Here is a 20718-nt window from a genome sequence, read left to right as displayed (position 1 = left end):
CCCGACTCTCTGTGTAAAGAAGAATCCTGGCATCTGGCCCAGCCCCTTGGTCAGATCCCCTCTGGAAGGTCTTGCTGCCCAGTTGCACACCCCTTATTATGGGAATCTCACTAGCTGTAAACAGAGCTAGGATCTGCTAGTCCTGCTCTGAGCACACAGACAACATCTGACTCCTCCCTGCCTCCCACCCTGGGGTAGTTATCTGGACTCTTAAGTCAGTTCACCTCAGAGATAAATACCCCCACATCCAGCATTGTTTCTTCTGTTGAAGCTGAAGAGAGCAAAGGCGGGACCAGGGAGCTGAGGTGTCTGCCCCAGAGAGGGCAGTAGTCAGCCTGGGGCTTGTTCACAACCCACTTCCTTAGGATTTACCTGCAGGTGAGCTGCCTTAGGTCTGGAGTGAGAGGAGCCAGAGGAGCCTCTCTCCAGACCGTATCCTCTCCTGTCACCCGCCCTGATTGAGGGAGCAGGTTCAGAGCATCAGGTCTGGGCCTTCTGGTCTCCCTTGTCCTCCTGCGAGACCTGTCCCTCACCTGGGAGCTTTCTTACAGCCAAAAAAAGGGCGAGGCTGCTGGGGTAGGGGGTGCCCGCTGGGTCCTCAGAGGTGTGTGAGCAGAGGTTGGCCAAGCACTTGCTGAGGGTGAGGTACCTTTGACTGCAAGTCTGGGACTCTCAGGCTGAAGTAGAGTGACCACAACCTCACCTTCTGGCCATGGTGGAGCTGCACGGGACTTGAGGCTAGACCATAGATGAGTGTTATTATTCCCTCGTAAAAGCAGACTAAGTATCTGTACTGTCACTCAAGTGCAGCTCCCTCGAACAGGCTTAAGTGCTACCTATGTCTCCTGTCATCTCTACCTGCGTGTAATTCGGGCTCTGTTTTCCTGTTCCACTAGTCCAAGCTGTTTGGACCTTGATTTAGAGCTATGGCAGATCCTGGGTATTAAACAGTCATCCTAGGTCAATAATTTTAAAATGCACCATGGAATTATGAAATATCTAAGCTGAAAGGAATCTTAAAAAATCATCTCATTCAACCCCATCATTTTACAGATAGATATCCTCTGTCCCTGGAGGGGATGTGACTTGTCAAAGATCACACAGCAGACAAGCAACCAAGCCCAGGGATCTTGATTCCAGGACTTGTGTGTGTGTGTGTCTGAAAACACATACCATATAGTAAATGAAAGCACTCTATTTATTCCTATAAAATTAGCAGAAATAAATGTAAAAGGATAAAACTCTATGCTGGTAAAGCTATAGGGATTCTCCAGTAGCGTTTAATTTTGCAGGGCAATCTGGCAGCTTGTTCCAAAAGTCCATGAAAATGGTCCTAACTTCCGTTTGCCCCTAGTCTTCCACTTTGAGGACTTTGCCCTAAGGAAGTAATTATAGGAGAGATGAGTGTAGTGCTGTTATTTACAAGAAGTTATCTTATGGTAAAGAAGCGCTTGGTGTTTTACTACGGCTGAATAAGCATTTCATTTAAAAAGTACAGCTTTTAAAATAATGATACTGAAGTTTCCAATACCAGAGTCTGGCTAACACAGGAGCAGTGTGGTCCAGAGGAAAAGCCCCAAGACTCATGTCAGCATACATTCAGCAAAGGTTCTTCCTCACCCCATCCTGTGATCTCAGGTCAATTCCTGCCCTCTTCTGTACCTCACTTCCCTTACCTGTGAAGTGGGGTAGATTCAGTGATTGCTGAATTTCCTTGAGCTCTGGACAACTCACGTTCTAGACTGAGCAAATCTCCGTAGCAGAAGCCTTTATTAGGAGGAGCAGGGAACACAAGGATAACCAAAGAATGTTCCAGCCTCCCTACCCCATGACCCCATCATTAAATAAATCCTCTTAGAGGCAAACAACTAGCTAGCATTTTTCTTCTAGGGAAGGGGTTTCCCTCAGCCTTAGAGCTTTGTTACCGCAAAATGTCCAGAACCTGGATTATTTTAGAGGACAGAGATTTTCCAGGAGGATCAGAAAATAATTCACCAAGATTCTCCATGTATTGTTTTTATGTTGCCTCCTTCAGAACAGATTATAGGTGTTTAGCAATCACATCTATTATGAAGAGCCGGGAGTTGGAGCAAACATTTACAGGACACCTACTGTGTTCGTCCTTGAGGTGCCTCCCGGGGGCCTGCAGGCCACCATGGGAAACGTATTAAGTTAAACTATGTGAAAAGGCCAATATCTGGCTACTTTTGACTTAACAAGAAATGGCCATTTTATTTGGTTCAGGCTGAATGGAAAAAGATATAATTAAAAAGCAGTGTGTTCCTTACCATATAATTGAGAGATTGGCAGGGTGCTGTGGGGGAAAGAGTGATTAGATTACTGTGTAAGCTCACAGAAGTCATGGAGGAAGAACATGGGAGCCTTGCCTTGGATTATCAATAACAATAATAATAAGCTAATATTTATTGAGTAGTTACCACCTGCCTGATTTTCCTAAGGGCTTCACATTTGATCATTCAACTTTTCATTTATTAAACACCTTCACTGCACTAGGTTATTTTCTAGGTATGGTGAGGAGGGGTTCTTGACAGTAAACAAAATAGACTAAAAAAAAAAATCTGTCTTAAAGAGCTTAAGTCTCATAGGAAAATAAGACAGACAAATAAAATAGGTGGTGATAAATGAGATGGACCAAATAAAACATAAAAGGATATTTCAAGTGTGTGAGGGAGAATGAAAGGGAAGAGTTGTGGTTTCAAATAGTTGGTGGGGAGAATCACTGAGAAGGTGACCTTTGGAAGAAGGCTTAGCCGATTCCTGGGGGAAGAGCTGTCCAGGTGAAAGGAATGACCAGTGCAAAAGCCCTAAGGTAGGACCATGCTTGGCGCCTTCAGGAAGAGCTGACTAGAGTAGTGGTAAGAGGGAAGAGGACACAAGTGAGGGAGGCCCGTGGTCAGATTGTATACCCCGTCTCATGCAGTATGGAATTCTGTAAGTTTGAGGGAGGTACGATTTTTCTCTTTTTCATTTAAAAGAAGAGAGATACAGAGAGTTTCAGTAACTTGGTGAAACATTGTCTCATAGAGGAGCTAGGGCTTTTGGTCAAGCCTAGTAGGAGCCATGGAAAGCTTTGAACAAGGAAAGAACATGGCCATATTTGAGTGTTACTGCGATTCTTTTGCTGTACAGAGAGAAGGCTGTGGAAAGAGTCTAGGGCTGGAATGATGAAGCTGGACCAGGACAGCGTGAACCATTGAACATGGGGGCAGAGGATCTGCTGAGCTTGGTCCTTGGGGTGAAATAGGAATCCAAGCCAGAGGAGGAGGAAACCATGCTGGATTTGGGCCTTATTTATTTCGGTCAGTTCAGTTCAGTCGCTCAGATCAGATCAGATGAGATCAGTCGCTCAGTCATGTCCGACTCTTCGAGACCCCATGAATCGCAGCACACCAGGCCTCCCTGTCCATCACCAACTCCCGGAGTTCATTCAGACTCACGTCCATCGAGTCAGTGATGCCATCCAGCCATCTCATCCTCTGTCGTCCCCTTCTCCTCTTGCCCCCAATCCCTCCCAGCATCAGAGTCTTTTCCAATGAGTCAACTCTTCGCATGAGGTGGCCAAAGTACTGGAGTTTCAGCTTTAGCATCATTCCTTCCAAAGAAATCCCAGGGCTGATCTCCTTCAGAATGGACTGGTTGGATCTCCTTGCAGTCCAAGGGACTCTCAAGAGTCTTCTCCAACACCACAGTTCAAAAGCATCAATTCTTCGGCGCTCAGCCTTCTTCACAGTCCAACTCTCACATCCATACATGACCACAGGAAAAACCATAATAGCCTTGACTAGACAGACCTTTGTTAGCAAAGTAATGTCTCTGCCTTTAAATATGCTATCTAGGTTGGTCATAACTTTCCTTCCAAGGAGTAAGCGTCTTTTAATTTCATGGCTGCACTCACCATCTGCAGTGATTTTGGAGCCCAGAAAAATAAAGTCTGACACTGTTTCCACTGTTTCCCCATCTATTTCCCATGAAATGATGGGACCAGATGCCATGACCTTAATTTTCTGAATGTTGAGCTTTAAGCCAACTTTTTCACTCTCCACTTTCACTTTCATCAAGAGGCTTTTTAGTTCCTCTTCACTTTCTGCCATAAGGGTGGTGTCATCTGTATATCTGAGGTTATTGATATTACTCCCGGCAATCTTGATTCCAGCTTATGTTTCTTCCAGTCCAGCGTTTCTCATGATGTACTCTGCACATAAGTTAAATAAGCAGGGCGACAATATACAGCCTTGATGTACTCCTTTTCCTATTTGGAATCAGTCTGTTGTTCCATGTCCAGTTCTAACTGTTGCTTCCTAACCTGCATACAGATTTCTCAAGAGGCAGATCAGGTGGTCTGCTATTCCCATCTCTTTCAGAATTTTCCACAGTTTATTGTGATCCACACAGTCAAAGGCTTTGGCATAGTCAATAAAGCAGAAATAGATGTTTTTCTAGAACTCTCTTGCTTTTTCCATGATCCAGCGGATGTTGGCAATTTGATCTCTGGTTCCTCTGCCTTTTCTAAAACCAGCTTGAACATCAGGAAGTTTACAGTTCACGTATTGCTGAAGCCTGGCTTGGAGAATTTTGAGCATTACTTTTCCAGCATGTGAGATGAGTGCAATTGTGCGGTAGTTTGAGCATTCTTTGGCATTGCCTTTCTTTGGGATTGGAATGAAAACTGACCTTTTCCATTGCTGTGGCCACTGCTGAGTTTTCCAAATTTGCTGGCATATTGAGTGCAGCTCTTTCACATCATCATCTTTTAGGATTTGGAATACCTCAACTGGAATTCCATCACCTCCACTAGCTTTGTTCGTAGTCATGCTTTCTAAGGCCCACTTGACTTCACATTCCAGGATGTCTGGCTCTAGATGAGTGATCACACCATCGTGATTATCTGGGCCGTGAAGATCTTTTTTGGGTAGTTCTTCTGTGTATTCTTGCCACCTCTTCTTAATATCTTCTGCTTCTGTTAGGTCCATACCATTTCTGTCCTTTATCGAGCCCATCTTTGCATGAAATGTCCCCTTGGTATCTCTAATTTTCTTGAAGAGATCTCTAATCTTTCCCATTCTGTTGTTTTCCTCTATTTCTTTGCATTGATTACTGAGGAAGGCTTTCTTATCTCTTCTTGCTATTCCTTGGAACTCTGCATTCAGATGCTTATATCTTTCCTTTTCTCCTTTGCTTTTCGTTTCTCTTCTTTTCACAGCTATTTGTAAGGCCTCCTCAGACAGCATTTTGCCTTTTTGCATTTCTTTTTCTTGGGGATGGTCTTGATCCCTCCGTCAATAGTTCTTTGTCATGAACTTCCATCCATAGTTCTTCAGACGCTCTGTGTATCAGATATAATCCCTTGAACCTATTTCTCACTTCCGCTGTATATCGTAAGGGATTTGATTTAGGTCATATCTGAATGGTCTAGTGATTTTCCTTACTACTTTCTTCATTTTAAGTCTGAATTTGGCAATAAGGAGTTCATGATCTGAGCCACAGTCAGCTCCTGGTCTTGTTTTTGCTGACTGTATAGAGCTTCTCCATCTTTGGCTGCAAAGAATATAATCAATCTGATTTTGGTATTAACAAATTCTTAATAGCACCTCTTTTGTTTCAGGCGCCATCTAAGATTTTAACTGGCCCAGTCAATCTTCAAAACAATCTATAGAATAAGTTACTATTACTTATTATTTTTAATGGGTGTATTAGATTATATGTGAATTATGTCTCAATGAAGTTAATTTGCCAAGAAAGTATATTTGTTTTTTCTGTTATAAATATTTGATGATAATAGAGAATTTAGAAAAAAGAGAGGAAAACAAAATAAATCACTCAGTCTTCTCTTTTTATCTCAGATAATCAATATAAACATTTTAGTAATGTCTACTTTGTCTCTTTTTCTACTGTTATCCCCATTTCGCAGATAAGGACACTGAGGCCCAGAGTGGTTGGGCAGCTTGCCCAGGGTCATACATTTGGACCCATATCATCTGACTCCAGTGTTCAGGGTCTTAATCACTGAGCTACGTTGCCTGTAGGCAAATTAGAATGTCCATTGGTAAGTTTATTGAGACACACAGCCTCCACTCACCCCACCCCCAGCATCATTTCACAGACAGGGAAGTTAAGGCCCAGTGAAAGATGAGGCCTTGTTTAGTTAGCATCTCTCAGCCAGTTGGGAGCAGATATGTGCGATCTCATTCTAAGAAGAAACTGGGAGCTGAGGATTTGTAGAGTTGATATGACAGCTGCTTCCAGCTTGGCCTTGAGCCCAGAGCTTGCAGGGGGCTGGCAGGTGCCATGACCTACACATACAGAGTGCTGGGCATTTCCAGGGCGGGCCTGTCTTCCCTGGGCCCAAGAATCTCAGCCCTCCAGCAGCCTTGCTGGGAGGTGACTAGGGTAGGGAGGGAGAGTTTGGGACCTTGCCAAGCCTGCAGGCCCCCTGGGAGTTGTCTCTGGTACTCTGACTGTGCATTTGTTTCTGGCGCTGGTGCCAGCAAACTCCCTGGGCCGCCTGCTGCCAGGGATGCAGCCCTGGCTTCCCATCCCAGCACTGCCACTGGGTGAGCTTCAGGCCGGGATCCTTCTCTCCCCACCTGCTAGCTGCAGGACGAAGGAAATGGAGATGGAAAGTTCTGGCACAGGGCATAGCGCATGGAAGAGCTCAATAGAGAGCCAACTGCTCTTGCTGTTCCTAGGGCTACCCCAGGGTGTTGGCCCAGGCTGGGGGACTAAGCCTTCCCAGTCAGAGCCCCCTCCTCAGTGCTCCCCTTCACACCTGCTTGGCCAGGGAGGCCTAGCCAGTGCAGGAGGAGATGGAAATGAACCCCAAGCAGAGGCTTGGCATCTAAGATGGCAAGCAACAAGGAACACAGTGGAACAAAAGAGCCTTCTGAAGAGGGAGACCTGTCCTGGTCAATGACATGCTCTGTAGGCAAGTCCTGTCCCTTCTTTTTACCCCTTGTCCTCTTCTGTAAAGTGGGGAGGGCATTTCCTGCTTTAATAATCGTAACCATCTTCATTCCATCTATTGGGATCTGTTATCCCTCAGCAGCCATCTATTGAGGTTTTACTGTGCCTGGGGAATAAGAATGGGAATAAGCCAGACCCATCAGTACCTTCAAGGGCACGCATTCTGGTGAGGGGCTCAGTTCAGATAGGGAAACCCCAGAGCTATGGGCCCTTAAGGAGGAGCATCTAATGCAGCCTGGGGAGGCTGGTAGAGTGGGGAGGCTACCTGGAGGAAGTAATGCTTGGGCCAGGTTGTTAGTGGGATTTGAAGTTGGCCAAACTCTCAAGGGGAGAGAAGCAAGAAAGGTCAATGGGTAAATTACCCCACCTCTGAACCTCCGTCTCCTCATCTGTAAAGTGGGGATAATAAACACTTGCTTTGCTTAATGAATACGGTGGTTGTGAGTACCTAAACTGGACAGAGAGCATGCAAATACTCAGTGAACTGTGCATGCCAGGCACCTGTTCTCTGTTGTTTACTGTGCTATCTTAAGTCCCCAGGGCTTAGGGGAATATCAAGGCAGCATCTGAGTCCAAGAGAACATTCGGTCTGTTCTGAAAGGTCTGTGGTCAAGCCCAGCAGGGACAGACAGCCACGATTCACTTCACACCCCTTGATTTAAGGGTTCTAGAGTGTATCTGTGCTGGGGTGCAGCTGTGCTTTGAGGAGGCCCCGAGGGCGAGTGCGATCCAGTCACAGTCCTGTCCTGAGGAAGCGGGGCAAGTGTCCCTAGGAACCTCTCAGGCCATAAGCCCTGCACCCTGCTATAGGCTGGGCACCCAGGCCAGGCCTCAGGGACCTGACCAAGGGGGGCTCTAGGGACCTGCCAGGTGAAGGGATGGAGAGGATGGGGGGCACGGTGAGGTCACCAGGGAGAAACCAGCTTGTGTAGTGAGAGGTCTGCAAATTTGTCTTACCTGGAAAATCAAGGAAAAGAGCAGTGTACGGAGTGAGCCCATTTTGGTTATGGAATTTGGTTTGGAATATGAAGAAAGACTAGATCTACGCACAGGTAAATACAGAAGAATTTTCAGCCCAACACACATCAAGCTGGTTGATTATCTCTAGATGACAAAATTTTGTTTTCTTTTTTCTGTATTTTGAATTTTTTTTGTGATAGACATTTTATTTCTGTAAAGAGGTGGCTGTATGTAATGTGTGTTAAAATGGAATGTAGATGATGTAGTAATCCAGCCAGTCTCCTGTCACCAGGCTGGAGGGTTTAAGGAGATACCCACAGCGTGAGGACCTGGGTAAAGCCTGGGGAATGGATCCTCAGTGCTGGTCTTCCAGAACAGTTGAGGGCAGGGGCCACGGATGGCTTGATGTAGGTATCACATGGGAGGAGAGGTCTCCAGGGGTCTCCAGAGGGGTTTCCAGGGCTCTCTTTTGGGACAAAGACTAGAAGTTTAGGTAAGCAGTCAGCATGATGACTAACTGCCCAAAGCCAGGGACCCCGGGCAACATCAGCAGAAGCATAGAGTCAGATCCAGAGAAGTGAGGGTCCTGCTGGAGTTTGGGCCGCACCCTCCCCCCCAAGTGGGACTGGGGCAGCTGCAAGTGGTCCAGAGGCCGCCAGGCTGGGGAGGAGCCTGTGCTTTCAGATTCCGTGATGCTTCAGGCTTCCACCTCAGCATGCCAGACCCCAGAAGACCCTTCATCCTCAGTGATGTGGATTGGTCCCTGGGACTCTCACGAATTGTCCGACCTCTTTGCAAAGAGAATAGAAAAATTGAGTTACTGTGCTATTTTACAGAGAAGGCAATGGCACCCTACTCCAGTACTCTTGCCTGGAAAATCCCATGGACGGAGGAGCCTGGTGGGCTGCAGTCCATGGGGTCGCTAAGAGTCGGACACGACTGAATGACTTCACTTTCACTTTTGACTTTCATGCATTGGAGAAGGAAATGGCAACCCACTCCAGTGTTCTTGCCTGGAGAATCCCAGGAACGGGAGAGCCTGGTGGGCTGCCGTCTATGGGGTCGAACAGAGTCAGACACGATTGAAGCGACTTAGCAGCAGCAGCAGTGCTATTTCATGGAATGCAGAGCACTGCCTGTTGTAAGATATACCACTATTTTATAATCCATTAGGAAGAAAAAGGGCAAGCAATTAAACTATAAGCTGCATCCCAGTTTCAAAGATGTGTGTTTAAAAACTGTGTGTCTTAGAATCAGCTAAATACGACATGTGACCAGCCCCTACCTAGATTCTTAATTTACTATATATCCACTCATTTAATATGTGCAGCAACCTTGTGGCTAGATATTCTTGGCCTCTTTCTACAGATGAGGAAACCAGGGCCCAGTGAAGTGGCTTGCAAGATCACACAGTCAGCCAGAGGTAAAGCTAGGATTCGAACCCTGTTTTCACTGGATTCCACCACTTGCTCCTAATCCAACTCCAAAGACCAGCTCCTGAGCTCTGACTCTTGGGAATAATGTTCAGCAGTGTAAACGTATTGTCAGTGCAGAAATGCCCTGGTGGACTGGCCATTAAATGCCAGGTGCTCTGAGTAATGGGGGGCCTGGAGGAGGGCTGAGGAGCTCGTGGACAGGAAGGAGGCTTGAGAGCTTGCTGGCTGAGTCATTAATCTCATCCTTGTTATGACCATTTCCAAGAGTAGGTTGGCCCATGGCCTGCCCTGGAGAGAGACTGCAGAGGCCTGTCCCGCACAGATAATCCTACAACCTCACCTAGACTGGCCCACTCATTCATTCCCTAAATAAGTAATTCTTCAATTTTTATTTGAACAAGACCTTTGTTTACGTATTGATCACTTTCCACATCACACAGCTCAGTGCTAGGGATATCAAACGGAGCAAAACAGATAATCTAGGGGTTGTCCCAGTGAGCTCACAGATCAAAGGAGAGTTGTGCAGTACCCAGAGAGTCCCACAAAACCTGGAAAAGAGAGGGCATATGGAGCAGGCAGAGAGGAGAAACGTGCCTAGTCCAGGATCACTGCAGAAGGCTGTTGTAAAGGGAAGGACTTTTGAGCTGAGATCTGAAAGATAAGCAGGGGAGTAGCTGGGTGAGGGTAGAATATGCTCCATGAGAATGGAACATTCTAGACCAGAGAAACAGCCTGTGCAAAGGCCCTGAGGCTGGAGGAAATGGGCTGTTGAGGAATTCAAAGCCCCAAGTGTCTGTAGCTCAGATCCCGGCCCAAGGTGAATCTGGAGAGGTAGAGTGGGCCAGACCCTTCAGGCCTTGCAGCAATGGACTGGAGTGGCATGGGCAGATTTCCATCTTTTTTTTTCTTTTCGGTTGGGCCTCGTCTTGGTTGTGGCACACAGGCTCTCTAGGTATGTCACACAGGCTTTATTTGCTCTGTGGCATATGGGATCTTAGTTTCCTGACCAGGGGTCAAACCCATGTCCCTTGCATTGGAAGGCAGATTCTTAAACCACTGAATCACCAGAGAAGTTTGAATTTCTATGTTTTGAAAAGATCAGGGGCAAGGTGTTTGCTATCGAAGACTATGTGACCAGGTAAGAACACGGTGGTAGCTGTGGGAACAGTAGCCAATGTGCATGGTTTAAGAGATATTTAGGACGTAGAGGAGGGAGGGGTGAATGATGGATTGGCTTTAGATACAAGGAGAAAGGGGCTTCCCAGATGGCTTAGTGTTAAAGAATCTGCCTGCCAATGCAGGATAAGTGGGTTGGATCCCTGGTCAGAAAGATCCCCTGGAGGAGGAAATGGCAACCCACTCCAGTATTCCTGCCTGAAGAATCCCCTGGGCGGAGGAGCCCATGGACAGAGGAGCCTGGCAAGCTACAGTCCACAGAGTCACTAAGAGTCATACACGACTGAGCGACTGCACACGCACGCACTTGGAGCACACCGCTGGGATCTCACTTGCCCACTGTGCCTTTCGCAAGGCCTGACTCACAGAGGGAAGGGTGCTGGGGGGATACAGGCAGTAGTGGAAAAGGATCTCACCCTGTGGGTTTCCGTCAATTTTTTTCCCCCAAAGTGTTTAGATATCCTGGTTCATCCAGCATCAGGGTTTTGCCAGATAATGATGAGAGAAGTCAGGAGGAAGAAAGATTTTTTGGTGTTCTTAAGAGTGAGACGACAGACCACAGAACTGGCTGGAAGAAAGAGAGTGAAGAGAGAATGGGCAGGTAGGGCAGAGAAGGCAGAGGAAGCCAGTGGTGGAAGTTCTCACGGGGGAAGGTGTCTGCAGTGGGTGAAGCCTGGCCTGATCTCCTGGGTTGCTGGGACAAGGAATGGGCATCATGGTATGCAAATATCACATGGCCCAGACACCATCCTACAAGCTGGCCTTTCAGAAAAACTGGAGCCAAGCCTGAGGGATTATGTTGTCCTGGAGAGGGGTCTCTGGTCCAAAGCTCTCTCCTTGAGCCTGAACCTGTTTTTTATTGATCCATCAGGGGTGAGACTTCCCTGGTGGCTCAGACAGTAAAGCGTCTGTCTACAATGCGGGAGACCCGGGTTCAATCCCTCGTTTGGGAAATCCCCTAGAGAAGTAAATGGCAATCCACTCTAGTATTATTGCCTGGAAAATCCCATGGACAGAGGAGCCTGGTAGGCTACAGTCCACAGGGTCGCAAAGAGTCGGACACGACTTCACTTTCACTTTTCAGGGGTGATGACAGAGGGTGGGTCACATCTGGAAGTGCCAAGAAGCTGGAAGCAGGGAGGGTGTGGTCAGCAAGGGGTGCTTGAACTAGTGACTCTGGAAGCGGGTCGGACTGTTTTCAGTCGTGGGGCTCGTCTGAAGTCACACAGCTGAGAAGTGACTCCCTGGTATGGTTTTCTGTCCTGTGGATTCCAGATTTCAGAGGGTAATCCCTTTCACTTATCTTGCTCTCAAGCTGAGAACATGGCAGCACTTAGTCTGCATCTTGGGAGGATAGTCAGAGCCAGCTAGGGGATGGCTAGAACTGCATGTGGGAAGACTTCCTGGAAGAGTAAGCATCTAAGCTGGGCCTTGTAGCAGCTGGACATACAGAGTGGTAAGGAGGGAGAGGTTGGCAAAGGAACAGCAGAAGCCGAGGGCTGGCACGGGAAGCAAACTGAGCCTGTTTGGGATGTGGTGAACATACAGTCTGGTCTGGCTCAATCTAAAGGGAATAGTATCAGATGCTGGCCAGACACCAAGGGCAGAGAGGTGGGAGCAGCCTACCCTGGCAGGAAGGAATGTTTTATCACTGACATTGTTTAGAACTGTAGGCACATCATGATAATGAAGCCAGGCTTTTTGTTGATTTTATTATTGTTTTTAAGCTCTCTATAGAAAAAGCCCCTCTTACTTTCTGCACCCAGCTGACTGCTCAGCTCCCTACTGCCTTTGTCTCCCCACCCCCAGCTTCCCCTTCACAGCAGGAGGGAAGAGAGCCCTAGAGACAGGAGCAGGATTCTAGCCAATACCTCAGAAGGCCCAGGATCCCTGCCTACAAATGCCCACCACCTTACCAGGCCTGGGTTGGCACACCCTGGGGACCACTGTGCTGTAGAACTCCAGGTCCTATGGTGTCCTGGGCTGCAGTTGGTGGTCAGAGACAGAATGCTCCGGCTCTAAGGGCACCCCAGATCTCACCCTCCTAAACAGAGCCTTCCAGAGTAATAGTTCAGTTCAGTTCAGTCGCTCAGTCTTGTCCGACTCTTTGCAACCCCATGAGTCCCAGCACACCAGGCCTTCCTGTCCATCACAAACTCCCGGAGTTCACTCAGACTCACATCCATCGAGTCAGTGATGCCATCCAGCCATCTCGTCCTCTGTCGTCCCCTTCTCCTCTTGCCCCCAATCCCTCCCAGCATCAGAGTCTTTTCCAATGAGTCAGCTCTTCTCATGAGGTGGCCAAAGTACTGGAGTTTCAGCTTCAGCATCATTCCCTCCAAAGAAATCCCAGGGCTGATCTCCTTCAGAATGAACTGGTTGGATCTCCTTGCAGTCCAAGGGACTCTCAAGAGTCTTCTCCAACACCACAGTTCAAAAGCATCAATTCTTCGGTGCTCAGCCTTCTTCACAGTCCAACTCTCACATCCACACATGACCACAGGAAAAACCATAGCCTTGACTAGACAGACCTTTGTTGGCAAAGTAATGTCTCTGCTTTTGAATATGCTATCTAGGTTGGTCATAACTTTCCTTCCAAGGAGTAAGCGTCTTTTAATTTCATGGCTGCACTCACCATCTGCAGTGATTTTGGAGCCCAAACAAATAAAGTCTGACACTGTTTCCACTGTTTCCCCATCTATTTCCCATGAAGTGACAGGACCGGCTGCCATGATCTTCGTTTTCTGAATGTTGAGCTTTAAGCCAACTTTTTCACTCTCCACTTTCACTTTCATCAAGAGGCTTTTTAGTTCCTCTTCACTTTCTGCCATAAGGGTGGTGTCATCTGCATGTCTGAGGTTATTGATATTTCTCCCGCCAATCTTGATTCAGCTTGTGCTTCTTCCAGTCCAGTGCTTCTCATGATGTACTCTGCACATAAGTTAAATAAGCAGGGTGACAATATACAGCCTTGACGTACTCCTTTTCCTATTTGGAACCAGGCTGTTGTTCCATGTTCAACTCTAACTGTTGCTTCCTGACCTGTATACAGGTTTCTCAAGAGGCAGGTCAGATGGTCTGGTATTCCCATCTCTTTCAGAATTTTCCACAGTTTATTGTGATCCACACAGTCAAAGGCTTTGGCATAGTCAATAAAGCAGAAATAGATGTTTTTCTGGAACTCTCTTGCTTTTTCCATGATCCAGCGGATGTTGGCAATTTGATCTCTGGTTCCTCTGCCATTTCTAATACCAGCTTGAACATCAGGAAGTTCACGTATTGGTGAAACCTGGCTTGGAGAATTTTGATCATTACTTTGCTAGTGTGTGAGATGAGTGCAATTGTGCGGTAGTAATAAGGACAGTAGTAATAGCCTTTGGGGTTACTTGCCTGTATAGACATGTTCCCAGGACCACATGGGCACTCAGACAACAGCTGAACCTGATTAGTCCCATTTCACAGATAACAAAACTGAGGCTTCAGAGTGACTCTCAGAACCATGGCCTACTGAGACACCATGTCCTCCATCCTGGTAGCACTTGTAACCTTTGCTGAGATGCACATCTCCCTGCCGCCCAGCAGGTGATCTTACATCACAAGAGAGGCAGCCCCAAGGGTGAGAGGTCAAGGAGCTGCCTGTGGCCCAATGAGAGAGGCCAGAAGGGGCTGACTGCGGCCAGAACAGAGAGGTGTTACCATCAACAACTAGAGATTTGCAGTCCCTCTGGGATCGGCCACTGACTAGCCTGGTGACCTTGGATCAGTTATAGCCCTTCCTGGGTCTTTGTTTCTTCACCTGCAAAATGAGGGGTTAAACTGGTTGATCGCTACCGGCCCTTGCAGCCTGAATATCTTCTCTGAGCATCTCCCTGTTTTCTATTCTGGTGGCATCCAAGAAGGTACGCAAAATGCTCAGTGCAGTGCAGGAAAAAATATTATCTAAACAAGAAAATAATTGAAGTTTGCCATCATTTGCCAGGTGTAGACACACTGACCCCCTCTCCATGAAGGGGTCAGGCAGCCTCATGTCTCATGTCTCCAGAAGTCTCAGAAAGGGGTGATAAGGATACCCCACTCTTTAGTTCAATTTAGGCAGGTTATCTCAACTGATTAACCTGGTCCGTCAGTTCAGGTCAATCTAGATTAATCAATCCAGATTGGATTTGTGGATTATATTGACTAGTTTTAACTAAACTAACCCTCAATAAATGGGCAAGTGATTTTAAAAGATTCCTACCAGGACACTGAATTGTTAGGAATTCTGATAATGCTAGTGCATGAGGATAAGAGAATGGGAGAATGAACACTTGGATTTTTAGCACAATCAGTTCATCACCCACAAGGAAAGGGAAAAAAAAAACAACCATGAGGCAAGAAGTTAGTCCAAGATTTTTTGAGGGGGAGGACACTATTTGAAGTAGAGATTTAGTCACTCTGGCTAATATTAAATCTTGCCTCTTGTATAGATTGTACCTTATGTCTGTTAGTGCATAAGTGTTAGTCACTCAGTCGTGTCCACCTCTTTGGGACCCCATGGACTATAGCTTGCCAGCCTTCTCTGTTCATGGAATTCTCCAGGCAAGAATATTGGAGTGAGTAGCCATTCCCTTCTCCAGGGGATCTTCCCTACCCAGGGGTCGAACCCACATCTCCCACATTGCAGGCAGATTCTTAACCATCTGAGTTACAGGGAAGCCCATGTTTACTTGTATGTAATATATTTGGGTGGGTGAGCTCAATCTTTTTCCCTTTGAAAGTAGTAAATGATCAAAACATTTTGGGTGCCACTGCTCTAACTTCCTGGTCTTTTCGTTGCTGCTGCCACTTCTTGACACACCACCACGTTTGTGATAGTCCTTTGTTTGAGTGGGATGCGATTTGTTCATTTTTCTTCCTGTGTCAGGGGCAGAGACTCCAAGACTCCCTCTGGGCCCACAGAGCCCAGCATAAGGGTCTGTCTCCAACTAGGAACTTAGAAAATATGAGTTGAGTTGAGTTGATGTGCTTTAGTTTACCCTTCATGCTCTGCTGGACTTTCTAGCGGCAAAGACTTGGGGTCTGTCTCCTCTCCTTCTCCTAAGGAGCCCCATCTCCCCCAGTCTGAACCTTACTCTGGAGAAAGACAGCCCACCTTCCAAAGGGCTGAGCCTTGGGAGACCCTAGCTAGGGGATATGACCCTCGGCCTCACAATTAGAAGACCTTCTTCCCCAGCTATCCTTGGAATTTGTTCCTTCGAGAACAGCAACACAGATAAGGAAAAAATATTTGACACTGTATCCAGATGCAGGATCAAAGGAAACTTTGTTCCCCATCTTAGAGGACTCTCCTAGGCTTGAGGGCTGGAGACCTGGATCCTGTTCCTGGCTCTGCCCTGTGTGGGTGGCCCTGGGCACAGTAGTCAGTTTCCCCATCTGTACCTCATGATCTCTGTGGGGTCTGGCCAGTTCTGCTTCTCTGAGATGCAAAGTCTGGGTTATTTTTGGAGACCTGCTCTGCTGAGTGGTTCTTAGCCTCCATCTGGAGGGTTTGGCTATGATCCTTCCAAACTGGGTGAGAGATGGGGACAGCTTGGAGCATTACTGGGAGGTAACCAAAATGGGGAGATGGGAAACTAAGTCACCCAAGAAACTCCCAACCTGAAGAAGAGCCACCCCGGGGACAGGTGATCAGGTGCCTCAGGTCTCTGGAAGGGCCACTGTGAGGCAGAGAAACAGATGTGATTGGTGGGGCTCCAGGGATGGAGACAGGGCTGTGGAGGAAACTGTAGATTTCCGCTTCATAAAAGGAGGAAGTCTAATCATTGAGCTCTTCTGTCCCCGGAAGCGGTGAGCTTCTCCACAGTAGAATGGGGCAAGCCTAGATCTGGAGACTTTTCAGATGGAATGGTGTGGAAAAGGAGAGTGGAGAGCTGGGCTGCATGCCCCTATGGGTCCCTGACCCTGGGCAGTCCTGGGATGCTGTGTCTGTTTCTTGCCTCCAGATGTAATAAGATCATTTGACAGAGGGAGTTAGTGGGCCTGGCTAAGAATTAGATTAGATAAGAATTAGAGCTTTAGATTCGAAATCTTTGCTGAGGGTGGGGGAGGGGCGCAAGGCTTCCTCTGTTTTCCTCCAGTTAAGGAGATTTTCCTGGCTCTGAGCACAGATGACCCCTCCCATCCCTGGATCTTTAGGTCTTTAGGTGTCGCCTCTTTGAAGAGAAAAGGAACATGGGCTCTTTGTGCTTCTGGTTTAATGTGTAAGCCCTGTTCAAAGTCCTGACTCATTTTTGCTAAATGTTCATTTCAATCCATTAATACAGGTAAACAGTTTAAAACCGTGCCTCCTCACAGTGAGTAGTCGATAGAAGTTATTACTTATTTTTTAAATTATTTTTATTGAGTATAGGCATCTTAAAATATTTTATTAGTTTCAGGTGTACAACATAGTGATTCAATATGTTTATATAGATTATACTCCAGATAAAGTTACTAAAAAATAATGGCTATATCTCCGTGTGTTGTGCAATATATCCCTGGTGCTTATTTATGTTATCCATAGTAGTTTGTGTCTCTTAATCCCATGCCCCAGCTCCCCATTCCCTCTCCCCACTGGAAATCACTAGTTTGTTCTCTATGTCTGTGAATCTGCTTCTGTTTTGTTATATACATTCTTGTGTTTTAGCAGAGTACTCTAGATCTGTCCCACGGTGGAGCTGCTGTTACTTATTTTGAATTTATCTTGCATTTGACTGAGCAACTAGCACTTTTTTGACTTCTCTAGTGGCTCAGACTACCGGTAAAGAAACTGCCTGCAATGAAGGAGACCCAGGTTCGATCCCTGGGTTGGGAAGATCCCCTGGAGTAGGAAATGGCAACCCACTCCAGTATTCTTGCCTGAAGAAATTCCATGGACAGAGGAGCCTGGCAGACTACAGTCCATGGGGTCACAAAGAGTTGGACACGACTTAGTGACTAACTACCGTGTGCCAGGCAGTACTGTAAGTGCTTGTCAGATATGAATTCGTTTATTAATTACCACGCCATTTTATAGACGGGAAACCTGAGGTCTAGAGAGATTGACTAACCTGTCCAAGGTCTTCCAGCTGGTATGAGGAGGTGCTGATATTCAACCCCAGTAGGCGGGCTCCCACCCGTGTCTGTAACCACTGCTCTGCCACCTCTCAACATGGTCATGTCGTATAATAAAGAAAGAAAGCACCTTTGCCTCTATTCTCCCTTCAGTGCTTCCTTAAAGCCTTAGGAGGGTCTCAGGCAGGGATGCACGTTTGCATTTTATGGCTGGGGCATTGGGGCCCAGAGAGGGACAATGACTTGAGCAGGGTCACACAGCAAAAGATGGCAGAGCAGACTGGAGCCCAAGCCCTGGTCTCAGTAACTGTGCACCTTCCCTGCACAGAGCAGGGCTCCAGCCGAAGCCCGGTGGGAGCATGTGCTGATCACTGAGGGCACTGCTCCCTCAAGAGGCCCCTTCCTTCACCATGAGGAGCAGAGCCAGCTCCACAGAGAGGGCCAGCAAGCCAGAGGGAGGTCGATGGATGATCCACCCTCTTCTGGGAGCAGGGCGAGGCTGTCCTGAAGGCACTCGCCTGGAAGAGTAGTGAGAATCGTCCCCCACAGAGCCCCTTCTGCAGGAGGCCTAGGCAGAGGAGGCCCTGACTAGCCCGGAATGGAAAGGTGAGGGGCGAACCAACCTGTCCTGCCCCCCCCGAAGGTACACCAGGGACCAGCTCTAAGGACAGAGTTCAGGGAGGGTTGAAAGAAGCAGGAGCTCCCTGGGAAAACAAGCATGGAAGCAGGGGCAGAGACAGTGGAGGAGTGCAGGAGAGCTGGGCACTCTAATACGGAGCTGCTGTTTCTTTTTATCTTTTTATTATTATTATTATTGTGGTAAAATACACAAAACATCAAATGTATCGTTTTAACCATTTTTAAGTGTACTGTTCTGTGTCATGAAGCACATTCATTTGACTGCGCATAGCCTGCTCTGGCGGAGAAGGCAATGGCACCCCACTCCAGTACTCTTGCCTGGAAAATCCCATGGACGGAGGAGCCTGATGGGCTGCAGTCCATGGGGTCTCAAAGAGTCGGTCACAACTGAGCGACTTTACTTTCCCTTTTCACTTTCATGCCTTGGAGAAGGAAATGGCAACCCACTCCAGTGTTCTTGCCTGGAGAATCCCAGGGATGGGGGAGCCTGTTGGGCTGCCGTCTATGGGGTCACACAGTCAGACATGACTGAAGCGACTTAGCAGCAACAGCAGCCTGCTTCCCAGGTGGCACTAGTGGTAGAGAATCCTTCTGCTAATGCAGGAGACAAGAGATGCGGGTTTGATCCCTGGGTTGGGAAGATCCCCCTGGAGGAAGGCATGGAACCCACTCCAGTATTCTTGCCTGGAGAATCGCATGGACACAGGGGCTTGATGGGCTACAGTCTATAGGGTCCCACAGAGTCAGACACGACTGAAGCAACTTAGCACGCCTGCACTCACAGCCTACTCTATTCGTTTGTTTGGTTTTGATTTGATTTTTAATGTTTTCTTTTTTGTTTTGTGTTCTATTCTTGAATGGTTTGCTTCCGTGTGTGGATGAAAAGTGAGCGCTCAGTGCTAAACTATCATGCTTAGCAGAGGGACCATACGTAGGACATTAACGCAGTTTGCCCTGGGTCAGGTACTGTTCTAAGGCAACATGAATGGATAAATGCATGGAATCCTTATGATTCCCCTATAAGGTAGTTTTTGGTTTTGACCCTAGTCTACAGTTAAGGAAACTGAAATGCAGAGAAATTTTGGATCTTCCTTACATCCCTCACTGCTCTTGTCTGTGCCCACTGGTTCATTGAGGCCTCACTGTGTGCCAAGGCTAGGGTCTCTGTCCCACTACTTGCCTCATCTCACAGCAGCCTGGCTGTTGGGAGGTGCCGTGTAGTGCTGAGACACAGGGAAGGTGAGTTGGGTTGGTGGCTAGGTCTCTGACTCTGAAGCCAGTGTCTTGACCACCTGCCCTCGATGCCTGTTATTCAGATAGCTGTTCAGAAGCTGTCGTGAGAACACCTGTCCAATTCTTAATGCTGACCTGAACTGCATTTGTGTATTGAAAGAATGCTGGAGAAAGAAAGCCCAGGACCAGGGCCCCAGTAGCCCCGAGTTAGGATGTGGCTGTGTGCTCACAGTCATTGGAGGTCAGGTTCCCTCTTGTTGTGTAACCTCAGGAAAGTGCCTCCGTCGCTCCCAGCTGAGTGCAGCTTGCTCCATCCAGGAAGTAGGGCTAGTTCTCCCCACCCGAGGGTGGTTGTGAGGAGTGAATTAAACAGTGAATGGGAAGGTCTCTGTAAATCACAGAGCAGGGCTGTAAAGCGGTGGTTCTCACAGTGGCCCCTGAACCAGCTGCATCAGTGCTGCCTGGGAACTTGCTAAAAATGCAGGATTCTCAGGATCCACCCCAGATTTGCTGAATCAGAAACTCAAGGATGGGCCCAGCAGTCTGGGTAGTAATCAGCTTTCCAGGAAACCCTGATGTGCTCTCAAATTTGAGAACCACTGTAAGAGAGATTGGTCTTTGTTGCGGTGCTCGGGCTTTTCATTACGATGTCGTCTTCTCTCATTGCAGGCCCACAGGTTCTAGGCCTGTGGGCTTCAGTAGCTGTAGCACATGGGTCCAGTTTCTCCCTGGCCCTTGGGATCTTCCTGGAACAGGGATTGAACCTGTGTCCTCTGTGCTGCAGGTGGACTCTCAGCCACTGGACCACCAGGGAAATGTCGTGTCCAACTCCGTGCAACCCCATAGACGGCAGCCCACCAGGCTCCCCCGTCTCTAGGATTCTCCACGTCAGAACACTGGAGTGGGTTGCCATTTCCTTCTCCGGAGAGGTTCTTACAAAGTGTAAATGAGATACTGTCACAGGTCCTGGCAGAGTCAGTCCCGGAGCAGAAGGGCCTCCTCAGCCAGAGGTGCTGACATCTCTCCTCTACTCTTTGTCCTACACTGGATCTCCCACCTTCCTTCCCTCCTTGGCCTGCAGGACCAGCCTGAACAGGTGTGGGCAGAGTCCAGGGAGGCTGGAAATGGGGAGAAGGCCTCACCATCCTCTCCTGGTGTCTGTTGCAGACAATGCCTGGGGAATTGATTAAGGCTGTGCAGGGGCATTTACCTCCAGGTGGAT

General features: G+C 47.7%; 1 protein-coding gene across 3 annotated transcripts in view; it reads left to right on the top strand.

Moving 5' to 3' along the window:
- Positions 1-20718, top strand: part of CORO2A (coronin 2A) — a 68120-nt gene that overhangs the window by 1407 nt on the left and 45995 nt on the right. The window lies entirely within an intron of this gene.

Source organism: Bos javanicus, chromosome 8, assembly GCF_032452875.1.
Source record: "Bos javanicus breed banteng chromosome 8, ARS-OSU_banteng_1.0, whole genome shotgun sequence".
Lineage (NCBI taxonomy): Eukaryota > Metazoa > Chordata > Mammalia > Artiodactyla > Bovidae > Bos > Bos javanicus.
This window is presented reverse-complemented; position numbering and strand designations above follow the sequence as displayed.